Genomic DNA, 23,475 nt, shown 5'->3' with positions numbered 1-23,475 from the left:
GCTCTAACTTATGTGCAATGGGATCTTATTGAGCCTGTTAAGCAGGGAAATGACATGCTTTTCTTTTTTGAAAGACCACTCACGCTATAGGGCGGAGAATGGATTGGAGAGGGCAATTCTGGTGGCAGGGAGACCATGACGTCTTTTGCAGCTTCTTGATTAGCGATGATTTGGTAGCCTGAACCAACCGTGCATTCTGACGCAATGGTTCTTAAATTATGGTGTTCGTGAGAATTACCAGGACAAAGTGTGAGTAGGGGGGCTGTTAAAAATGCAGTTTCCTGGGCTAACAAGCCAAGATTGTGGCGATTGGGGCCCAGCATTTAAGTAATCAGCCCTAGTGATTCTGATGCACGTAGTTTCCTGATCACACTTTTAAAAACCAAGAACGAAGCTACCTCTCGTATGTCTCTAACATTAGATTGTTTTTCCGCTACCCACTCTTCTTTACTTCTCAGGCACCTGCTTGGAGGTCCCTATTGCTTCTGACTCCCCGCATCGAACGTACAAACTCCTTGAGAGCAAGGACTTCGTCTAACAGGTGCATCTCCAGCGTGCCCAGAACAAAAGTGGCACAGAAGGGACCCTCTACCAAGGTTTGCCAAACGAATGAACGAGCGGATAAATTAATGTATTGCTTTGCGCAGAAAATTTTGCTTTTAAATACCTGGGCAGGGTTTGAAATCGGGAAACAAAGGTCGTTCCAAAGAAAGGGTGAAGATGCGACTGTCAAGGCTGAGGGAAATGCGGGGAAGCCCGTTCCCAATTGTCGAGGCTTACTCAGGAGGTGATATAATTCTCGGGGTTGGGGGGCGAGAAATGTTACTATTTCCAGATTAGCAACCATCTTGGGCTGCCTGCGCCACTCTCCCGAGAGTCCACACTTGACTAATCCAGTCGCCTTCATGGTTCCGGCCCCATCCAACCATTTCAAGCTAAATGTGGGCTCCAGGAAGCCGCGGGGGCCGAGAGGGATCCTCGCCCGAAGCCCCCTCCGGGCCGGCGCAGCTGAAGCAGCGCCGACCTCCCCATCATGGCGGCCGCCGGGCGGGGAAGCTGAGCCCGTGCGTCGCGTGCGTGCCTCCTCTCCCTCCCCTCCCCCTCCTCGGCGGCGGCGGCGGCGGCAGAGGCGGCAGCGCTCGCCATTGCCGCTGGTGGCAGGAGGCTGCGAGGAGCCGGCGCGGTCGCAGTCTCCACGGCGCAGGCCCACGGTAGCGCAGCCGCTCTGAGGTGAGTGCCCTACCGCGCAATCTCCAGCTATTTCAGCCCCGGCGCAGCCGCAACACGCCGCCCGCCCGCCGGCCGGCCGGCCCGCCCCGCAGCCTGCACCCTGCCGCCCCCGGCTCCGGGCCTGGGCCCCCGCCGGATTCGGCCCGCCTCGGGCGGGGGGCCCCGGCCCGGCCCAGTCAAACCGCCACCCCGAGGATGCGCAGGCCGCAGTAGGCCCCAGGCGTCCTGGCGGGCTCGGGAGGGAGGCGCTGCCCTCCCGAGAGCCCCAGGGTTCCGGCCTCCCCCGCCGCCTGAGGCTCTGGGGGCCGCGGCCTCGTCGCCACCGTAGAACCCGGGGCCCGGGCCGGGCCTTCCCGCGGGCTCGGGAGCGGGAGGTCCGGGAGAGCGCGCCGGGCCCGGGAGCGGGAGGTGGGCGGGCTGCGCGGGACCGGAGCCGCGGTTCCCCGCTCGCCCCCTCGGCCCTTCCCCGGTCTGGTCCGCGGGCGGCGCGGTGGGCCGGGCCGGGGTGCGGGAGCCGCTGTCTCCTGCAGGAGAGGAGGCTGGCTCTTCGGGCGGCCGCCGAAGCTTCCCTCCCGCCGGGGTGGCGTGGGCTTGTTACCCAGGTAGACTGGGGGACGCTGGAATATGGCGCGTTGCCCACCTTCTTGCAAGTTAGGAGGCGGCCCCGGGCGGCAGCGGCGGCAGTTCGAGGAGGAGGGCGCAAAGTCCTTTTGTACGCAGAAATAAGGAGCGACATTGTGTTTTCTTCCTCAGCTGAGATGCTGCCGGTGGAGGGGCCTTGGTTCTTCCTGTGCCTGGGGTGGTGGTCCCCTGGGTGAGGAGAAGGGGGAGTGGCGCGACCCTCGGAAGGAACCGAACTGTTGCCACTGTAAAGACAGGGGCTCTGGATGGCCTTGTGCATGTGTATTATTTCACATCCCCAGCCTTTCTGGGAGCTCAAGGGTTTGCCTCTGCATGTTGTCCACCTCACTGTGCAGTGATGTCCACCTCCTTTCTCACCTGTTGTGTCGTTGCTGCTGGTCCCAAAGTTTCTATAGTGCATCTAACTGTGCCCATCAGAACTTGGAGTTGTTTAAAAATCTTAATATTTTTAGGGCTTCAAATGGTAATCTCCAGCCAGTTGGAGGAGCTGTTGCCTATCTCCAACCTTTCTTAAACGTTAGAATATATTAATTGCTTACTTCAGAGCTGGTGTCAGTTGTGCTTGATTCTTTTTGTGGTCAGAGCAAAATTCATGTTTTCTTAAGTGTGTAGAGACAGTGGATTGGGAAACTTTTAAGGTGAAGGCAGTGTGAGTGAACCTGTCAGCTTGGACAGTGCTCACAGGAGAATGGGTATGCGCCATCTCGCCTTTTTTTCCCAGGGCATCATCTGTGCTCACCGTGATCCTTTTCCTATTTCATGCCCAGCCTTTAAAAAAATTCCTTTTACTTTGACTATGAACAGTAAGTTATTGGGTTCCTCACTCAAGGAAGGATGGGAGGGGAGCCTTGGAGATGCTGGGTTTTTTTGTTTTGTTTTTAAAATTCAGTACTAGTATCCAGATTTGTGTTTAAATGTTCTTGATGTGTTATCTCATAAGGTAGTGAAAATATGACTAGAATCTGTGCATGAGTGTAATTTCCTTATTTTATGAGCCGAAGAGGAAACAATTATCTCATGTAATACTTACTCTTGGGTGTTCAAAATTGTTTGTGTCAAGGGATTTTTTTTTTTTTATTCTGTCAGGCATTAGATGTGACTTTCAACTGAATCCATGACAAAGACAAAAATAAAGCAATCAGATTAATAAGTACTGCTTACCATCTTATGGCACATCCTTTTTTGAAATCCTTTGATTTCATGCTATGTGCTTTTCCCCTCCCCCAATCTCAGACTCAACATATATGAGAGAAAATGACTTTTTGCTTAGTAGTCAGTGGTTATATTCTCATTTAGCTGGGGGGGGGGGGGAAGGAAAGAAAGAAAAGGAAAGGAAAGAAAAAAAGAAATCATCCTCAAGCCAGGAGTTTTCATGAAAATAGATTTCTTACCAGGTTTGAGGAAACTTAGCTCCTGGATTTGGGAAGAAACTCTTGAAGAGTAGCAGATAATGAGAGCCCTTGTCCACATCTAAAAGGGATTAAAGAAGAAAGGATTTCAAGTTTCCCTCCCAATTCATGTATTGATGGAACCCAAAATTGTGGGTTTCTTGTTATTATTAAATCACAAGTGTACATCCATTTCTAATTTTTTTAGGGAGTGGAAGACAAACTCCCTGTGATTTAAATACCTGAATTTTGCATTGCCTGTATACTGTGAGTTCAAGAAGACCCCTGGGTTGTCTTCAAGAAGTATTTTATGTGAAGTAATCACAAATGGGTGACTTTTTTAAGGGAAATTTAAACTGCTTATGGTCTGGGATTAAATTTTTTATACCTCTTATATATAGTAAGGCATTCAGTAAATTTTTGGGGAGTAATAATGATGAACAGTTAATTTTTGGAATTAAAATTTTTTTCACAAGTATTTGAAAAGACATACTTTTGGTTTTTGGAAGGGCTATGAATTGTCAGCCTTTAGAAACACACCCTCCAGTCCTCTGGAGAACAGGAAGTTATTGCATATGTTCAGCTTCTGTTAGATCTCTTTAGGCAACCCCAATGCTTTGTGCTGCAGTGGGCTTGTTCATCCACTTAGTGCCACTGAAAAATTGGATGTAAAGCGGGAACTCTGTTGTTGAGTCTCAGAAGTGTCTAACCTCAAGAATTTCAGTGTACCCTCTCTGGGGTTGTAATTAGTCTAGGAAATGTGATATTTGAATTTAAATGTGTGTGACATTGTGTGATGCGAATTAATTATAAAATTACGTGTGTGTGTATTGTATTTGGAAAATCAGTCTTAAATGCCAATCTTTTGTAAAAAAATGTTTTAGAAATTTTCTCTGTTCTTTCATGTTTTCCTCGAGAGCTAAAACTACTATTTTCAGCTTGAGCTTATCCAAATACAATTTTCCATAAATGTTTTGTAAAACTGCAATGAAAAAGAAACCTACTTGTTAAGCTTATTTTAGAACATTTTATTTAGACCAAGTCCAATCATTGGTTTTGTTTTGTTTTGTTTTGAGACTCTGGATACATGTTAATTTTTGTGCATATGTGTATCATATATTAGCTAGGGGGTGGGTTATTACTTTTTGAGCTTTTCAGTTAGAACTTTTATCCATCAATATTCTAAGGTGAGTGGGCTGGAAGAGAAATAGTAAAAGGAGGTGAGACAAATCAATTTCAGGTGTTTCCAGAAGATTACAACCACATTGAGCTATTGGAAACTTTTAATCTTGAAGCAACAAGACTGCTTTGTTTGAAGTTATTTTGATGTAATATGTACAAACTTGGAAAATGAGAAGAATTTTTGACTGCTCAAGAAAAATAAGTGGATTATATATGCCTTGGAATACATATTTTTTCTGAAGTGCAGTTCAGAATTAGGCTAATGAGTTTATGATCCCACTCTGCAGTTTAGTTATTGAAGCTTCAAACACATTTCATCACACGGTCTTTTTTTTTTTTTTTTTTTTTTTTTTTTTTGCCTTTTCACCATGTCTGTGTGCCTGAAATGTGAACATTTATATGAACTGAAAAGTCAAATACACGTTTAAAGAGAGCTTTTAGTATATTCTTGAAAGACAAAAACAAAAAAACTAGGAGGCAAATAAGGCAAGCCTACCACATTTGTGGTCCCTCGAGACAAATCTGTATTCTGTCACCAAAAGTAGTCTTTTAGAAGATAATTGTACCATATGGGATCTCCTCCAGAATCCCAGACCTTGTAGCCTGCTTTATCAAACTGTTACTGAGCCATCAGATAATTTCTTGAGGAAACCAGGTTTGTTAAGAGAGTGGTGTGTGGGTGTATGTGGATGTGTGTGAATGTGTGTGAGTGTGTGTGTGTGTATGTGTGTATATGTTTTGGGAAAGTTGGGGAGAAGAGGGGAAAATAACTGATTCTGATAAAAGATTCTAGTTTTATAGATTGGGATGATCAGTGGAATTTTGGGCATTTTTTTTTTTTTTTTTTTTTTAAAGATTGATTTACTTATTTGAGAGAGTGAGCTAGCAAGCTAGGGAGGGGCAGGGGGAGAGAGAATCCCAAGCCTACTGCAAGGTGAGCACAGAGTCTGACTCAGGGCTTGATATCATGACCCCCCAGAGATCATGACCTGAGCCAAGAGTCAAAAGCTTAACAGACTGAGCTAGCCAGGTGCCCCTTTGGGCCTGTATTTTTACACTTGATCTTAGCCAAAAGGCCGAGAAGCGATGGGCCTGTATTTTTAAAGGAAGCTAAAAGAACTATTTAATGTGTGGGTCATCTGGTGATTGAGACTGCTGTTTATAGTGAGTGTACTTAGTATACAAGCATAGTAGTTAGATTTATTCATGCATGCCGATTTATGTTGTTATAAATGTGAAAATTTTGGCTGACGGTTTAAATGGACATTTTCTTAATAACTCTTAAATGGTGCCTGTTGGGTAAACTATGCCAAGCCTTTTTCAGAATTATGAAGAATGAAGTTCGTATGCGTAAATGTTAAGACTATTTTTCAAAAGGAACTTGTATTACTATTGGTAATTGTAAAGTCTTTGCTTTTTAGAACTTGGAGAGTCTGTTTTGTTGCTGCTCCTGAATGCTAATGTGGTTAGGCTGGCAGCTAACCCTACAAAGAACAAGAGGAAGTGAGGAAATGTCCCCATGAAACATTGCTTAAAACTAAGCATTGCACTAGAAATGGGGAATGAGGGACTAGGGGACTCAATTCTTGTTTTATGTTCAAAAGGGGATAAGGTACACCCTTCAGTGAGATAGAACCTTAACTCTGTCCTTACTTTGGAGTTTTGCCATTCATTCACCAGTCATTGATCAAAGACATAACTATAGTCCAGGGATGTGTTAAGTGCTACAGTAACAAGTAAACCGCAGGCCTTGTCTACTAAAGGAGAAAGATAAGGGCTGGACTAACTATGATATAGCTTGTTGAGAAGTAAAACAAAGATTGGTATGGAATTATAGAGGCAGAGGGTGAGTGATGTGGGAGAATAAGTGAGGTTAGGGAAGACTGTAGGAGATCTTTAAGTAGGACTTGGAAAAGTGAGTGTTTCCTCTGATGGAGAAGAGGTTAGAGGAAGGGCATTGATAGTCTGAGGAATAGCAAGTGGATTTTGCTGTGTTTGAGCAGTAGTGGAACATGAATGAAGCTGATGAGGTTGTGCTGATTGGAAAGAGAATGGGGGAGTTCAGAGATTATATTTCATTGATGAGTGATGATGCCTTTAGTTAAGATAGGGGATGTATTGGAAGAACAGAATTTGAGAAAGAAGGTGATAGGGTATGATTCTAGATGTGGGAGTCAAGATCCGTCAAGTAGCTCCCTATTGACAGATTTGGGCTGGAGCAGAAGGGGAAGCAGGGATCAGTTAAGAGATTTGTATTCATTAGCATAATGTCATACAGAAACTGCAAAAGACTATAATATCAGGATTGAGGAGAAGGCTAAGGGCAACCCTGTCAAGCATCTACATCTGAAGGTCAAATGGAGGAAGAGGGGCCTATGAGGGAAGTTGAAAAAGAATGGCTAAAGAGATAAGATAAATAGTATGGGTTTGAAGAAGCTAAGGATAGGGGTTAAGGGAATTTTAACAGGAAATTTAGCAACATGAAATCCTAGGGAGAGCTCATTGGGATGAAAACTGGATTTGGCAATTAAGAGATAAAACGTATTTTCTGAGTGTGTGTGTATGTAATGTGCGTGTGTATTGTTTTGACAGGAATCATGATAGTGAACACAATAGATTTCTAGAGCATTATTGAATATGGGCAAGGTCTGTAAAACCCAGTTTAATAGATGACCCATGCTCGTAAATAGGTTCTGTTCTTCCCTTTCTCTTATGGGAATTAAAGCATAAAAGCTTTGGGAGAAGACTTCAGTTCTAACAATTAGATTTTATAGATTTGAGTATGTAGTATAATATGTTTGAGTTTATCATTTTTTTTTTAAAGATTTTATTTATTTGTCAGAGCACAAGCAGTGGGGAGTGTCAGGCAGAGAGAGAAGCAAGCTCCCCACTGAGCAAGGAGCTTTGCTTGGGACTCATCTGAACACCCTGGGATCATGACCTGAGCAGAAGGCAGGTGCTCAACAGACTAAGCCACCCAGGCATCCTGAGTTTTTTGTCAATGCAAATTCCTCTTGAAGAGTTTTGAGGTTTTGTAATATTTAAATGTTAAGTACAGGGGTTTTTAACCTGGATTTTTTTTTTTTTAAAGATTTTTTTAATTTATTTGACAGACAGAGATCACAAGCGGGCAGAGAGACAGGCAGAGAGAGAGGAGGAAGCAGGCTCCCTGCCGAGCAGGGAGCCCGACGTGGGGCTCGATCCCAGGACCCTGGGATCATGACCCGAGCCGAAGGCAGAGGCTTTAACCCACTGAGCCACCCAGGTGCCCCTAACCTGGATTTTATAGTTCTGGGACTCATGGATTATATTTTGGCCACGTAACCCTGATCTCCTGAAATTGTATGAGAAGTTTTTTATGTGTGCCTATGCAATTTTTCTGGGGAGAGGGTCCATAACTTTTCTGAAATTCTCCAAGTGTTGACACACACAAACGTCAAGGGCCTTTTCAGTTAATTACGTCAAATACTGGTTGTGTTGGTTGGCTGAAATTAGTCAGTTTGATTGACTGGGACAGACCCAAGGGAAGAAATTTTGAGTGAGTATCTCAGGTGAAGAACTTTGGAGAGATCTGAGGCACCTCCAGGAGATAGGACTGAGAACACCAGAAGGAAGGTGGGAGGAATACCAAAGCAAAGCTTAACCAATTTCAGAATCTTGCAAAGTCTTCTGGGATTCCTTGTTTTTTTGTTGTTTTGTTTTAATACTCCAGAATTCACACTAGTGTAGGACTGTCTATTCATGTACTATATACAGTAGGCTTTGTGGGTGATCAAATTACTATTGTTTTTTTTTTTTTTTAAGATCATTTATTTGACAGACAGAGATCACAAGTAGGCAGAGAGGCAGGCAGAGAGAGAAGGGGAAGCAGGCTCCCCGCCGAGCAGAGACCTGGATGTGGGGCTTGAGCCCAGGACCCTGGGATCATGACCTGAGCTGAAGACCGAAGCTTTACTGAGCCACCCAGGCGCCCCCAAATTACTATTGTTTTAAAGAGAGAATGAGTTTTAAAAGAAAGCTAAGTGGTTCATAGATAGTACTCAAAAATGTTTAAGTTGGGAGTTATATACTTTGGAAGTTTTCTAAAATGCTCAAATGTTTCAGTCTAGTTATTTGGCACAAGGCATTCTTTCCTTGCTTAATTTTTCTGACCATGAAATGAAAATACCATTGGCCTATTTTACAGGGTCTTTCTGAAGTATGACAGTTACTGAATGTGTTGAAATCTATGATGGTTTCATGCTAACAATTGCTAGTGTTCAAATTTCTTAAGTTATTAATAAAATCTAGATTTTATCTAAAATTTATTTATTTAAAATTTAAGCAAATTTTTGGGGCACCTGGGTGGCTCAGAGGGTTAAGCGTCTGCCTTCAGCTCAGGTCATGATCTCAGGGTCCTGGGATCGAGCCCTGTATGTGGCTCTCTGCTCAGCAGGGAGCCTGCTCCCAACCACCCTCCGCCTGCCTCTCTGTCTACTTGTGATCTCTCTCTGTCAAATAAATAAATAAAATCTTTTTTAAAAATTTAGGCAAGTTTTTAATGACCTTTCATATTAGAACTTATTTATTCTAAAATAATTTCATTCTGTAATTTTATTTATTTTACTTTTAAATTTTATTTATTTGAGAGAGAGCACAAGCAGGGGTTTGGGGAGAGGGAGAAGGAGACTCCACTGAGCAGGGAGCCCAATTCAAGGCTCTGTCCCAGGACTGAGCCACCCAGGTTGGTGCCCCTTTTTCTGAAATTTTAGATAATCAGTCATTTTTACTTCCTCTGATTTTTGCATCTTTGAAATTAGATTAGGAGACTGTTTTGTTGGCTAAGCCCTAGGTTCTGGAACAGTGATCTCCAACTTTTGATGGTCACCCATACAAGTAAAAATTTTGAGCACACATTCTGAATTACATATATTTATAAACGATGTTCCTGTGCTATTGTACTAATACATTTGTGTGTATTATAAAGTATATAGAAGGTAGGAATTTCTTTTTAATTTTCAGAGAGTGAGAGTATGGGCGTGAGTGCACCAGTAGGTGGAATGGCAGGCAGAGGGAAAAGCAGGGGGGAGGAGCCCTGTCCAGGACTTGATCCCAGAATCCTGGGATCATGACCTGATCGAAGGCAGACGCTTAACTGACTGAGCCACCCAGGTGTCCCAGACGGTAGGAATTTTAAAAGGACAAGATAAAGATGAAATAGTTTTTTTAAATGTCTTGCTAATTGAGTTAATGGTAGTTCAGAAACTTATGAGTTTGATTAGCTCGTTTTTATAAATATATTCATAATTTATGTTTTTTCTATAATTAATGCCAGCAATGTTTTATGGAATACGCTATAAAAGTATTGGTAAATACAAGAGAACAATGAATGGTGTTGCCTCCGTGGCTCAGTTAAGCATCTGACTCCAGATTTCGGCTTGGGGCATGATCTCAGGGTAGTAGAGCCTGTTGTCTGGCTCAGCAGGGAGTTTTCTGGAGACTCTCTTTCCCTCCTTGTCTGCCCCTTCCTCCTGTACTCTCTCTATCAAATAAGTCTTTAAAAAGTAAATTAAAGGAAAAGAAAGGAGCGCCTGGGTGGGTTAGTCCTTAAGCGTCTGCCTTGGACTCCCGTCATGATCCTGGAGTCCCAAGATTAGGCTCTAAATTGGGCTCCTCCCTCTACTCCCTCCCCGTCCATGTTCTCTCTTTCTCTCTCAAATAAATAAAAGCAATGAATTAATATTGAGTAATCTTGAACAGAAAATTAGTGTTATGGAACTTATAATTAGCTGTGTTTATGGATTATCTTTATATTCACTAATCTACAAAGAAGATCCCTAAATAGAACTGGAGTATTTTATCTTTTCCTTTGTTTGTGGTGGTGGTTGTGGGGTGTTTTTGTTTGTTTTGGTCCTTTGTCTTTTATTAAACAATTATGAAATAAAATTCTTAGTATTGATCATGTTTGTAACAATATTCCCAAATTAAAGAACCAACCAAGGTTTGCTAATTAAAAACACTTGTCATGGACCTAGTCTCTTGCCCCAAAACTGGCTTCAGGTACTAAGTCTAAAGAAGAAATAATTTTGATATCACCAGTTATGTGATCGAATGTTAAATTTTGTCTTTTCCTTAATTTTTGGTTTTATATTTTAAAAGTTTTCTTGCATTGAAAATATATTATTTTTGTAGTGAGAAATTTTTTTCTAAAGATTTTATTTATTTATTTGACAAAGAGAGATCACAAGTAGGCAGAGAGGCAGGCAGAGAGAGAGGAGGAAGGCTCCACGCTGAGCAGAGAGCCTGATGTGGGACTTGATCCCAGGACCCTGAGATCATGACCTGAGCCGAAGACAGAGGCTTTAACCCACTGAGCCACCCAGGTGCCCTGAGAAATTTTTTAAAAACAAACGAAAAACCCTCCAAAGTCAGTGGTTGTTATCTTTGGTTTATAAGCATAGAGGTGATTTTCATTTTCTTTCTTAGAACTTAAAATTATCTTTAGTGAAAATGCTTTAATTTTTATAACCAACCCCCTCCCCCAACCCCCATAAGTATGGATAGTATGATTATGGCTCTAAAGGCTCAATTTCAGATTTTGGGCAGGCAAGTCACTTATCCTCACTGGGCCTGTTGCCCCACTTGAAAAATGAAGAGGGCAGAAATGGTATCTAAAGTTTCTTCTAAATAAAAATTTTAAATTTCTGATTCTCAAATTAATTCTGAGTCTGTGTTATGACATGTTAATAAATACGGTATTTTCTTAAAAAGACATGTATATGTGTTCATTGTGGAAAAGTAAAAAAATTGAAAATGTTCATAATTATACCATGCAAAGATAATATTTTAATATATAAAGTTCTAGATATTTTTCTCAATCTATAGTATGTGCATGCATATACACTGTGTATGATAAATGCAATAATACTGTGCATACTGTTTTGAACCAGAAATGTCTAATTTTACGTAATTCATCTATTTCTGCCCTGCAGTATTCTTAAGGAGCAGTTGTAAATCCATTTGTTTAAAGAAATATAAAAGATACTTAAAAGTTTCTCTCCAAATGCAAATTTGTTCAGGAAATGCTTGCTGTCTGTTTCGTGCTCCATGTGTTTTTGCTGAGGTAAGGGTAACTTGGCGTAAGGGCGAAAGGGCTGGCTCGTGAAAGCTTTTTTAGTGAAGAATGAAAGCTAAATCCTGGGTTAACCAATTTCATTCACATAATAACTCATTTTTTTCTCCCACTCTGCCCTCATACTTTCTGAGCTCAGATTTCTATATGCAGGATAGTTTCTAAAATTGACAAATTTATCTCAGTATATTATTGGCTCTTTTATTTTACCCTGGGACCTTTTGAGTTGTTATATTCCTTTTGAGAGCAAATTAGATATTAGTAGCAGCAATAATATAATAGAAAAGTGTTAAAAATACTTGGTTTTTAAAAAACATTATCTGTGGGGATTTCAAAAGAGTTTAATATATATAAAATACAAGTATATGTACAAATATAAAATGCTATATAATCTCTTTCATGCTTGCCCTCAATGAAGCATGTGGTATATATAATTCTAATTTTATGTAAAAACTAGATATTTCTCAAAGTTAACTTCTTAATTTATACATTGGGTTCTTTTTAGAGTTAGTAATAAAACCTAATTTTCCTGCCTTCTCCTTTAGTTCTGTCTTTAATACCTCTGGTAGTTGGTTTGTTTTTGTTTTTGTTTTTTATACAGAATGGAAAGCAAATCTAGAGTAAATAGTTCCTTAGCACAGCAACCAATATCCAAAGCAATCTAGTCATTTTCAAGCAAGTGTAGTATAAAGCTTGTGGAGGTATGTGTCGGGAGAAAAACTTTATGCTTGGCAGTTAAAATGCTTAAATCAGTATCTTGTAGATAGAGCAAGAGGTAGAGAATCTGGGAATAAAAAGTACAAACTTACTGCCTCTTAAGCTTGTTTTCAGTTTTTGTATCTGAAACATACGAGAATAGTAGCTAATTCCAACTTGAGAATCCACCAAGATGGACTGTCTTCATTCTGAAGACAATCCATTTTGTAGCCAGAGAGTGGTATACATCCAATGTCCTTTAAATAGATTATCTTTGTTTCATATTTTTTAAAGTTTTTAAAAAATTTATTCATTTAGGTAATCTCTACACCCAGTATGGCCCTTAAACTCATGACCCTTGCATCAGTAGTCACATGCTCTTCTGACTGAGACAGTGAGGTGGCCCAGTCTTTGTTTAGTATTAATTTAGGGCTTTGGGTACAGTAGTGATTCTTGTCTTTGGGGTTAGCATGATTTTGAAGTTATCTTTTTTTTTTTTTTTTTTTAAAGAATAATGGTTACCTTATAACAATGACTGGTGTCCCTTAGTGATAAAAAGTTTGTGCAGTTGTTCCATGTAAATATGCATACTCAGATTTAGCCTACCAACAGAGTTTCAGAACCCTATATCCAATGGCCTAATTGGCATTTCTTGGAGGTCTCAGATGGACTTACATCTCCAAATGAAATTCTCTTATCAAACTTGGTCCTGTTCAACTTTTGCTTACCTCAGTGAATAGTACCACTGTTTGATCTGGTTTATCAGAACAGAAACTTTAGTCTTCCTTTGTCATCAAATCCTGTTTATTTTAACTTTTTTTTTCTTTTTTTTTTTTTTAAAGATTTTATTTATTTATTTGACAGACATAGATCACAAGTAGGCAGAGAGGCATGCAGAGAGAGAGAGGAGGAAGCAGGCTCCCCGCGGAGCAGAGAGCCCGATGCGGGGCTCGATCCCAGGACCCCAGGACCATGACCCGAGCCGAAGGCAGAGGCCCCAACCCACTGAGCCACCCAGGCGCCCCTTATTTAACTTTCTAAACTCAATTTGTCCTCTTCATTTCACCATTACCACTTCTGAGTTGCTGTCATTTCTTTCTTGGACTGTTGGAATAACCTCTAACCGGTCCACCTGCATGCACTCTGGTTGAGTCTTTATCCATTCTCCTCAGTGGAGCCAGAATGATTGTCTTTTCTAAGGACAGTGCTCTGGTCGTGCCTCGCCTGCAGCTCACGCCCCGGCCCCATTGAATTTAGGATGAAGACAAAGCTTTTTTTTTTTTTTTTTTTTTTTAAGATTTATTTATTTATTTGACAGAGCTCACATGTAGGCAGAGAGGCAGGTGGGGGGAGGAGGAAAGGCCCCCGCTGAGCAGAGAGCCTGATGCAGGGCTGGATCCCAGGACCACTGAGACCATGACCTGAGCCAAAGGCAGAGGCTTAACCCGCCGAGGCACCCAGTGCCCCGAAGACAAAGCTTTTAAATGTGGCACCTAACTTTGAACTCATTTTGTATCAGTCATGTTCCCCTAACCAATAAAGCCTTTCCTATTGGTATTCCTTCTGCCTGGAAACCTTTTCCCTTTCTTCTCTTTCTAGTAAAATCATATATATTGTATTCAGGTCTCTGCTCAAGCATAATTTACTCAGGAAGTTTTATCGGGCCTTCCTCATTTTTGCACTTTTCCGTTACCATATATGTCTGTACGTGTCATTTTATATTTGTTTGTATATTGCTTGATATATGTCTGTCTTTCCCACCAGATTCTAAAGCTTCATGATAGTAGATAGAGTGTTCATTACCGACCTCTATCTATGCTTGATGCATAACAAGCAGTCAGTATTTTTTTTTTTTTAGATTATTTATTTATTTATTTGCAGAGAGAGAGAGAGAGAGAGAGTGAGCGAGCACAGGCAGGCCGAGTGGCAGCAGAGGCAGAGGGAGAAGCAGGCTCCCCGCCGAGCAAGGAGCCCGATGTGGGACTCGATCCCAGGACGCTGGGATCATGACCCGAGCCGAAGGCAGCTGCTTAACCAACTGAGCCACCCAGGCGTCCCAACAGTCAGTATTTTTTTGAATGATTGTAAAAGCCTTGCAAAATTCATTTGTTATATTTTGCCTTCTTACCAGGCTTTGTGATGCTATCTAATACTTTATGATTTTTAGGAACTCAGGGTGGGACCAGATTCTAAGTCATTTAAGCCACCTCTGCTCCCCCAAATTTGGTGATCATCAGTCTCTCTGAACACATCCAGTGATAGGAAATTTACTTCTTACCGAAGTCCGTTTAATCTTTAAGATACTTGGATGGTTTAGAAAGCTTAGTTTCAACTGAAATTGCTCCATGTTTAAGTTTTATCTACTGGTCTTCTGTTCGCTAGGATTTCTTTCTTTCTCTCTTTCTTTTTTTTTTTTTTTTTTTAAGATTTTATTTATTTATTTGTCAGACAGAGAGCACAAGCAGGCAGAGTGGCAGGGAGAGGCATAGAGAAAAGCAGGCTCCCCACTGAGCAAGGATCCCAATGCGGGACTTGATCCCAGTTCCCCGGGACCATGACCCAAGCCGAAGGCAGCAGCTTAACCGACTGAGCCACCCAGGCATTCGCTGTTCTCTAGGATTTCTAAAATCAAATATGTTTTGTATTTTCTTTATAAAGTCCTCTGAGTTGTCTTTTAGGTTTTTTTGGTTTTTTTTTTTTTAAGATTTTATTTATTTGACAGAGGGAGAAATCACAAGTAGGCAGGGAGGCAGGCAGAGAGAGAAGGGGAAGCAGGCTCCCCACTGAGCAGAGAACCTGATGCGGGGCTGGATCCCAGGACCCTGAGATCATAACCTGAGCTGAAGGCAGAGGCTTAACCCACTGAGCCACCCAGGTGCCCCTGTCTTTTAGTTTAAATGTCCTGGGACCTTCATCCTTTTTGGAAAGGTATGCTGGAAAGAGAGTTGGGGGGCTATTTTCCTAGGGCAAACATGACAACTTACCATAAAGTAAGTACCTTAAAACAACAGAAACTTCTGCCTGCTTCTCTGCCTACTTGTGATCTCTGTCTGTCAAATTAAAAAAAAAAAAAAAAATTAAAAAAAAAAACCAAACAAACAGAAATTTATTCTGCCGTAGTTCTGAAGCCCCAAAGTCAGGAGTCTGGTATTTGTAGGACCACAGTCTCTCTGGAGGCTCTAGGGAAGAATCTGTTCTTTACTACCTCATGCTTTTGGTGGCTGCTGGTGTTCCTTCACTTGTGGCTATATTATTCCAGTATCTGCCTCTGTGAGCACATTGTCTCCTACTCTCTGTATAATCTCTGTTGGCCTCACTCCTATAAGGGCACTTGTCATTGGATTTTGGACCAACCTGGATAATCAAGGATGATTTCCTCATGTCAAGATCCTTAGTTTTGTTGTATCGAAAGAAACTTTTCCAAATAAGGTAACATTTACAGGTTCCAGGAATTAGGATGTGAGCATATCTTTTCTTCGGGAGCCACCATTCAACCCATTACAGGTGCTCTGGGTTTAAATCTTGGTAATTCGAAGTTGAATGCAAACTTGAGCATGTTACTTGCCATTTCAGAGTCTGAATCTCCATACTTTTAAGATAGGGATAATAATGCCTATATCATTGATATGTGAAGATGTAAGAAAAGTTCACGTGAAGTGCTTCAGACATGATAGCTAAGTCATTAAATGTTGCCTTCCACATACCAAACTATCCTGATCCTCCTGCACTTTTTCAGGGTCTCTAGATCTATGTACCCTCTATATCTTTGGCCTACTACCCAGCATGAGTTGTGGGATAGGTCTGATAAACACAAACTACAGGGGCGCCTGGGTGGCTCAGTGGGTTAAAGCCTCTGCCTTCAACTCGGGTCATGATCCCAGGGTCCTGGGATCGAGCCCCACATCGGGCTCTCTGGGCAGCGGGGAGCCTGCTTCCCCTTCTCTCTCTCTCTGCCTGCCTCTCTGCCTACTTGTGATCTCTGTCTGTCAAATAAATAAATAAAATCTTAAAAAAAAAAAAAACACAAACTACAGTGGGTATTTCTGTATTCTGGACACTGTGTAGCCACTCTGACTAATACAGCCCAGATTTGAATTATGTGTATTATAGCCACATCATGAGATTGGCTTGTTAAACTTGGAATTGGTTAAAACCCCCAAGTCTTTTTCATTGGTGTAACTATTAAATCTATACTGTGCAGTTAGGTTTTAGATCCAAGTGCACATTGTCACGAGTGACATTGTTTGTTACAAATGTTATGTTACTTAGTCATAGTGTTTAGTACATAGTAGGAGCTAAATTAATCCTGACTTTAATGTTGCTGCATGGTTTAAAGGAATTTTTACTTTAGTGCTATCCAGAGAGTATTTCTTAAAGCAAATGCTGTGGTGAATATAAAAAAGAAAAAATTTACCATTGAAATAGCAACTATATCAATGCTCGGCACATGGATGACATTGCTAGATACTCCTGTAATCAGGTACTCCAGTACTCCCTCACGTAACCAATGGCTGATCACTTCTTGGTTGATGGACAGGTTGGTTTTGATGTTTCTGTCAGGTATATGAAATGTGTATCCACTATTTAACAGATATGCATTGAATAATCTATATATCTACTAGTATTATTTGGAATTTGCATTTGAGTAAATGGGTGATACAGAAGTGGTGTTTTAAAATGTTTATTTTTGTATAAATATATATATGCCAGTGGTTAAAAGATCAAACAATATCAAAGGAATACAGTGAGAAGTGAGTTTCTCTCCCAGTCTCCCTTTCTAGAGACCAGATCTTTGCCAGTTTCTTGTGTATCCTTCAAGGCAGGTTAAGCAAAAAAGTGTGTAACTCCCTTTTTATTTATTTATTTTTATTATTTTTTAAAAGATCTTTTATTTATTTGACAGCACGAGCAGGGGGAACAGCAGAGGGAGGGGGAGAAGCAGGTTCCCCACTGAGCAGGGAGCCTGATGCAGGGCTCGATCCCAGGACCCCGGGATTATGACCTGAGCCGAAGGTAGATGCCCAACTGACTGAGCCACCCAGGCACCCCGTATCTCCCTACTTAAAAACACCAGTGATTGCTTATGTGCACATGGCCCTACAGAAGGTGCTTCCTCCCCTGCCCCTCTTTTGGAATGACATCTTTTGTGTCCTGAGTCTCAGCACCAGTGTAGGATTTCTAGGTTTTTTGCCCTATTATTGAGAGGCAGGGAACCAAATTCCATGGCTTCCCATTACTAATTTGATGATATAGGATGCTTTTCCAAGGGAGTTGTATATTAAATAGTCTTTTGTGAAAAACTTCTCTTTATAGGCTAAGTTTATACCAGGGAAATAAAACCAATTTAATTTATTTAGAAAACTAGTAAAGAATAATCTATCAATTCAAATTGGTTTAATATATAATTTTGGTATTGCTCAAGTCCTTTTTATGCCTGTTTAAAGACTCACTCATTTTGATTATATTGACAGCAGGGCGAAATAAATTATTTCAAGAGCCTGGTAGGTATCATAGGTCTAGTTTAAGAAAAGCTGGGATGTCCAAGAATAGAAGGGCTTTGACACACTTTTCTACCTTGGGTTATTTGTGTTTCTTTTTTTCTCTTATTATACTATAAGCCAGTGACTCTTAATCTTTGGTTTCAGGACCCTTTTATACCTTGAAAATTACTGAGGGCTCGGGGCACCTGGGTGGCTTAGTTAAGTGGCTGCCTTCAGTTGAGGTCATGATCCCAGGGTTCTGGGATTGAGTCCCACCTCCGGCTCCCTGCACAGCCAGGAGCCATTTTCTCCCTCTCCCTCTGCCTGGCGCTCTGCCTACTTTGCTCTTTCTCTTATCTGTCAAATAAATAAAATCTTTAAAAAAAAATTACTGAGGACTCAAGAGCTTTTATTTATATGGGATATAAGTTTTGATATTTACTGTATTAGAAATTAAAACTGAGAAATTTAAAAAATGTTTTATTAATTTAAAAATAACAGGGCGCCTGAGTGGCTCAGTGGTTTGAAGCCTCTGCTTTTGGCTCAGGTCATGGTCCCAGGGTCCTGGGATGGAGCGGGGCATCGGGCTCTCTGCTCAGTGGGGAGCCTGCTTCCTCCTCACTCTCTGCCTGCCTCTCTGCCTACTTGTGATCTCTGTCTGTCAAATAAATAAATAAAATTAAAAAAAATAGTACCCCTACTACATGTTAAAACAGGTGAAATATGTTTATAAAAAATAATTATTTTCAAAAAAAAAAAAAAAACCCAAACCACCCCAGTATAGTGAGGGGTTTTGTTTTATAGTTTTTGCAAATTCTTCTAATGTCTGGCTTGATGGAAGACAGTTGAATTCTGTTTTTGCACTCCATCTGCTGAGTATGTTGCTTTGGTTAAAGTATGTGGAAAAGATCTGATCTTATACCAAATATGTAGGTGGGAAAGGGAAGAACATTTTAAAGAGCCTTTTCAGATAATTGTGGATATTCTTTGATATTACACCAAAACTCAGCAGTACATTTCTTAAAAGTGATTTGCAGTGTAGGTTCTGAAACCATAACTGTACTTTGTTTAATTGAAATCTGGCTTATCATAAACTTTGAATGACTCTTTTAACCCATCCATGATTTTGTAACATCATACATTGGTCATTTGGAAGATTATCAATTTACTGAATTATGCATCTTTTCCAAATGTTGATACAAAAGCACATTCATTAACACTACCATTGCTCTCATCTGAAAAGGCTTAAGTAATGGAAAGCTATCCAGCTCACTGTAGCAGATACAAGTTTTCCAGAATTCTAATTATCACTTGAAATAATCAGATTTTATCTTTGGTAACAAATACAGTTACTTTCTTTGGAGTAACAGGTTCACTTTGTTGATTTTTGGAAAAATATCTGTCATATAGCCAGGTCTGAATAACCATATAGTTTATCTGTTAGCCACTCTTTGAAGTAAAAATGGTGTTCTTTGCCCCGCCCCCTGGGGGGGGCAGTAGCTAATTGAGTTTGCAACTCAAAAGCATGATACATATCCTTTTTGAAAGAGCATACTTCTGAATGCAGACGTGCTTTATGAATACTTTCCATTTGGTTATACAAAATAGTAAAAAGACAAGAACTCAAGTGTTTATTAAACTCAAGATTTAATAAAATATGTAACTTTTACTTTCATCAACACATTCTTCAATAAAATTGACTCTTTTACTGTGTGTATATGAAGACTATATTGCACTAACGTGCCAGTAGTTTAACCCTACTGTTTTTTGCATGTACGTGCAAATATAAGCACAGTGAAAAGGGCAAATGTCTTGGTTACTGAGTTGTTCTGAGAGCAGTTTGAATGTGTGTGGTGGGGATAGGGGTGGTTTCCCACTCATACAGCCAACCAGTTCTTGGGCACCAGCAAGATGTCTGAGAACTCAACTCACTTCTGACAAGGACTCCCTCCAACTCAGAATGTTAATCACAGATCCAGGTTATTACTTGTACTTCTGACTGTAAATCAGAGGTTCTCATGACTTCCTTCTCAGGTTCAATTAATTTGCTGGAGTGCCTTGCAAAACTGAGGCAAACACTTAATTTTGCCAGTTTATTAAAGGATATAATAAAGGAAATGAACAGCCAGGTGAAGAGATAACATTGGGCAAGGTATGGGGGAAAGGGTGTGCGGCTTCCATGCCTTGTACAGGTGCACCACTCTTCCAGTATTTCCATATGTTCACCAACCTAGACACTCCCTGGACCCAGAACTTTGGGTTTTTATGGAGGCTTCAACGTGTAGTCATGATTGACTAAGTCATTGGCCATTGGTTGATTCAAGCCTTCTCCCTTCCCCGGAGGTGGGGGGTGGGGCTGAAAGCTCCAACCTTTCTAAACACACGGTTGGTCCTCCAGGCCACCAGTCCCTGTCCTTTTGTAGAGTCCCAAAGCTACCTTTATTAACATAACAAAAGACAACTTCAGTTGACCTTATCACCAGAAATTCCAAGCGTTTTTTTTTAGGAGCTGTGAGCCAGGACCTGGATGGAGATGAAAGTGCATGTGGTTCCTCAAAAAATTAAAACTAGAACTACCCTATCATCCTGTAATCACACGGTGGGCATTTACTCAAATACAGAAACACTAATTCAAGGAGATGTGTGCACACGTCTGTTTATTGCATTATTTATAATAGCCAAGATAGGGAAGCAGCCTAAGTATCCATCCTTAGATGACTGGATAAAGAAGATGTGGTGTATATATACAATGGAATATTATTCAGCCATAAAAGAATGAAATCTTGCCATTTGCAACAACATGCATCATCTAGAGATGATCCTATGTTCATACTTCACAATGCTAAGTGAAGTAAGTCAGAGAAAGATGAATACCATATGATTTCACTCATGTAGAATTTAAGAAGCAACAAATGAACAACAAAAGACAAACCAAGGAACATACTCTTTTAACTATGGCAAACAAACTGATGGTTACCAGAGGGGCAGTGGGTCGGGGGATGGGTGAAGTAGGTTTTGGGGATTCAAGAGTACACTTATCATGATGAGTACTGAGTAAAATATGGGATTGTTGAATCACTATATTGTATACCTGAAACTAAAAAAAACAGGCTCATCTGGATGACCAAATATACATTTCTTATAAATCACAGTATAACACTTGCTATGAAAATAGATTTGATCTTATGGACCCCTTGAAAAATTCTCAGGGGATCCCAGGGTTCCACTGTTCACTTTGAGATCTGCTATTATAAGCTGTGTGAGGGTTAAACTAATCATTTGGATGTCCCTCTTTAGTTTCCCTCTTCCAGGATTTCACACAGAAAAGGTGCTTGAAGGGACGCCTGGGTGGCTCAGTGGGTTAAGCCACTGCCTTCGGCTCAGGTCATGATCCTGGGGTCCTGGGATCGAGTCCCGCATCGGGCTCCTTGCTCGGCAGGGAGCCTGCTTCCTCCTCTCTCTCTGCCTGTCTCTCTGCCTGCTTGTGTGTACTCTCTCTCTGACAAATAAATAAAATCTTTAAAAAAAAAAAAAAAAAAAAAAAAAAAAAAAAAAAAAAAAAAAAAAAAGAAAAGGTGCTTGAAGAATAGTTGCTTAGTGAATGTGGTATGATGACATTTAAACAGGACAGAACTTGGTGAGTATAATAATGTAGGCAGTCCTCATTAGGCAGCTTTCCACAGACAAGTTGTTGAGGATAGATTGGTCAAATGAAGTATGGATGATAATATATTTGGTAAAAGCAAATTATGAAATAACTAAATATAAGGTGATATTAAAATGAGAATTAACTGGTTTCAGAAATGCACAGGAAAAGGGCACACATGTACAAGTATCCATGGAGCTGACAATTCCAGCCTTGTTAGACTTTTGTTAATGACTCCTGTAGTTTTTGGGTCCTTACATTTGTAGTAGTCTAAGAGAGGATCCTCAAGTCAGAAGGATTTGATCTGAGAAACAAACATTTCATTTAAATTTCAACAGGTCCTTGCTTGATCTTGTAAAGTCTTTTCAAAAAGGGTTACGGGGCACTGGAGTGGCTCAGTCTGTTAAGTGGCTGCCTTTGGTCAGGTAGTGATCCTGGAGTCGTGGGATCAAGCCCCACATCAGACTCCCTGCTCGTCTGCTTCTGCCTGCTGTTCCTGGAGCTTGTGTGCCTTCTCTCTCTCTCACTCTTGTTCCATGTCAAATAAATAGGTTAAATATTTTTTTAAAAAGGGTTACAGAAGCTGAATGTTAAAACCAAATCACTTTTTATGAAGAATAGTGAGTAAAAATCCTATGTGAATTCATATAAACTGCAGATCCACATAGATAGTTTTAATGGAGTCATTCTCCCCTTTAAGAGAGCATGTCTAATCAATACCCTAGTGTGATTATAGACTATTGTTTTCTCCTCCCCACCCTTTTTTTAGGCAAGAGATTGGGTGGTAAAATGTCGTGGTTAATATCCTTTTCTTTTAGTGTGGAAACCTCAGTCCCTCTAGCTACGTTTTGATAATTTCAGAGTTTGCTAAGTGGTACTCCTTTTTGTCTTTCTGGTGATTTGTTAGTTACAGTCAATTTCTGGCTTCGGGCTAGGTTGTAGGAATGGGCAGTAAAATTGAAGGTGGAAATGGGGAGGAATAGTACTAGTTCTTATGTAGGTCTTTCCCTACCTCCACCCCCATCCTTACTTTTCCAAAACCTTTCACTCCTATCATAAGTAGAGATTGTAAGAGATAAGCTAAGGCATTTCTAACAATCAATCATAATTTTTTTGTTTCAAGTTAAAAGTTACTGAACCTACTTTAAGGAGTGTCTTCAAACATCTTACGAATTTACCTTTTGTCCTTGAAGGTCATTGCTTCAAATTACAGTGGATACTGTGGAAAGCTTGAGTTGGTTAGCCTTTACCTAAACTTTCAGTCATTATCATAGCTACATAACAATGTGAGTGGGTGTAGCTAGTACAGGGGTTGTGTTACTATGTGAGCCACTTCTGTAATGCTCTTGTGGTAGGTGTCATGTGCTGGTTAGAATCCATTTTAAATCACCAAGATGAAAAATACCAGTCAGAAATTTATCGTATTTTTACGACACCTTTAAAAGCCTAAGTATTGTTTTTATATTGACTAAAAAGTCTGCTTTCAAAAAGGTGGAAAATGTAAAATGAGGTCATGTTCAAAATAATTTATGTATTACATTGAACGGATTTAATTTTGAGCTATGTGCAAGGTACAGATTAGAATGTTTCCTACAGGGGCGCCTGGGTGGCTCAGTGGGTTAAAGCCTCTGCCTTTGGCTCAGGTCATGATCCCAGGGTCCTGGGATGGAGACCCTCATCGGACTCTCCGCTCAGCAGGGAGCCTGCTTCCCCCTCTTGTGATCTCTGTTAAATAAATAAATAAAATCTTTAAAAAAAAAAAAAAAGGAATGCTTCAGGTATTTTATGAAATGCAGATTTTAGATTGTTATTTGCTTGTAAATATACACATGAAAACCCACCTTCAGAGCCCCTGCTTTAAAATTTCCAAAGAATTTTCCTACTTGTAAATGATACATTTATCTCTATTATCCTCTAGTACCATATTCCATTAAAGGAGTTTGACGACATTTGGGTTAAGTACTACTGCTTTGGCATGACTTCTGTAGCTGCTGCTTTAACAGAATTTTGAAATACTTTAGGCATAAAGAAGGATATAGGACAATTTAATGAACTCCGTGTATATACTACTACCCAGCTTAATAAATAAAGTATTACAGA

The 23,475-nt window shown here is 40.6% G+C and overlaps 1 protein-coding gene across 3 annotated transcripts in view; it reads left to right on the top strand.

Annotated features, from left to right (window-relative positions):
- Positions 1 to 1,143: 1,143 nt before the first annotated feature.
- Positions 1,144 to 23,475, top strand: part of LOC111151940 (nuclear respiratory factor 1) — a 146,533-nt gene continuing 124,201 nt past the window's right edge. Inside the window, exon 1 of one of the 3 annotated variants that reach the window (XM_022510178.1) lies at positions 1,144 to 1,230. The gene's annotated coding sequence lies outside the window, so the exon portion shown is untranslated. Of the gene's footprint in view, positions 1,231 to 1,784; positions 1,833 to 23,475 lie in introns of those variants that run through there. The other 2 variants (XM_022510171.1, XM_022510175.1) reach the window with 2 other exon arrangements.

The sequence above is a fragment of the Enhydra lutris genome, unplaced genomic scaffold (assembly GCF_002288905.1).
Source record: "Enhydra lutris kenyoni isolate GAN:26980312 unplaced genomic scaffold, ASM228890v2 scaffoldscaffold27, whole genome shotgun sequence".
Classification (NCBI taxonomy): domain Eukaryota; kingdom Metazoa; phylum Chordata; class Mammalia; order Carnivora; family Mustelidae; genus Enhydra; species Enhydra lutris.
The sequence above is the reverse complement of the archived record's forward strand: the minus strand, read 5'-3'. Positions and strand labels throughout refer to the sequence as shown.